This window comes from Octopus bimaculoides, chromosome 24 (assembly GCF_001194135.2).
Source record: "Octopus bimaculoides isolate UCB-OBI-ISO-001 chromosome 24, ASM119413v2, whole genome shotgun sequence".
NCBI lineage: Eukaryota > Metazoa > Mollusca > Cephalopoda > Octopoda > Octopodidae > Octopus > Octopus bimaculoides.
In genome coordinates this window covers 10,809,017-10,810,489 of record NC_069004.1, presented here as the reverse complement: position 1 = coordinate 10,810,489, position 1,473 = coordinate 10,809,017, and the positions used below count along the sequence as shown (strand labels likewise).

The following is a 1,473-nucleotide window of genomic DNA, read 5'->3' as shown; positions in this document are numbered from 1 at the left end:
TATATATATATATATATATATATATATATATATATATATATATATATCAGAGAAGAGAGAGGGATAGATAGATAGATAGATAGATAGATAGATAGATGGGACGCAGTGTCAGACAAACAACAGATCATATATTTTACAATGGATAATGTTTAGCATATATCTTATTTAGAATGTTTCTTCTTCATGCATGTTCATCAAAACAGCAGCCACCCAATCAGTCAAAGAGCCGAGCTAAGCAGCTTGGAAGAGGCAGAGGTATTGTAGGCTGTGTTTATCCTAGATCAACTACTGGGCCTCTGCCAGGTGAAACAGAATATCGCTAGAGCCGCTAGATCTTGTTCAAAGGACTTATTGGGACAAGGAATGCTGACGGTAAGCTAGAGAGCTCTTTAAAGAGTAGAGGTAACGTTAGTCGGCAGTATCATTACATCTTCACGCGCTCAGGTACTGACACACACACGCACACACACGCGCACACACACGCAGGCACACATGTTTGCGCTCACATTCTGAAACACACACACGTATATCTACAAAAGCAGATATAATGCGCTCCACAAACATATAGATGTGAATGTAGCTGCGCATCTATCTATCTATCTATCTATCTATCTATCTATCTATCTATCTATCTATCTATCTATATCTAGATAGAGATAGATAGATAGATAGAGAGCTTTACTTTATTTTTTAGTGGTGTTTGGTGTTTCGTTGTATTTTTACATTTTCCATCATAAAGGTATGACGTCATATAATGTGATGAGGTGGCAAGTTATAACTTAATGTAATGTGATGTGACGTAATGAAATGCCGTGACGTAATGTGATATGTGACGCAATGCGATATCATGACGTGATATAATGCGCTAATACTTCGTACAATGTGTTTGTTTTAATAGTATGTGAGATACCGAGACGTAATATGGTGTGGTTGGTGCTTGATGCGATAAGATGTACTGCAATAACGTATAATGTCACCGAAATGTAGAGTAATATGGTGCAAGAGTTGTGCCTCCTGACAAGATGCAGTATAATGTGATGATATGATATGTGAGCTCATATGACAAATCGGCGTGTGATATGGCAAGATATCGTGCATACTGTAACGTAATAGGATGTTGAGTGGTTTTATGTGACAAGTGTTATAAATATTAGTTTACGATCAATGGTTCTCAACCGGGGTCCATATAAGATTTCATTGTTAAAATTAATCTCCTATAAATTGGTTTTACTTCTACAATAAGCAAAATACTCCAACAATAGGCGTAGGAGTGGCTGTGTGGTAAGTAGCTTGCTTACCAACCACATAGTTCCGGGTTCAGTCCCACTGCGTGGCACCTTGGGCAAGTGTCTTCTACTATAGCCTCGGGCCAACCAAAGCCTTGTGAGTGGACTTGGTAGACGGAAACTGAAAGAAGCCCGTCGTATATATATATATATATATATATACACATATATATATATATATATATAT

At 37.5% G+C, this 1,473-nt stretch overlaps 1 long non-coding RNA gene across 2 annotated transcripts in view; it reads right to left on the bottom strand.

Moving 5' to 3' along the window:
- The window catches only part of LOC128250674 (uncharacterized), an 80,244-nt gene that overhangs the window by 12,211 nt on the left and 66,560 nt on the right, over positions 1–1,473 (bottom strand). The window lies entirely within an intron of this gene.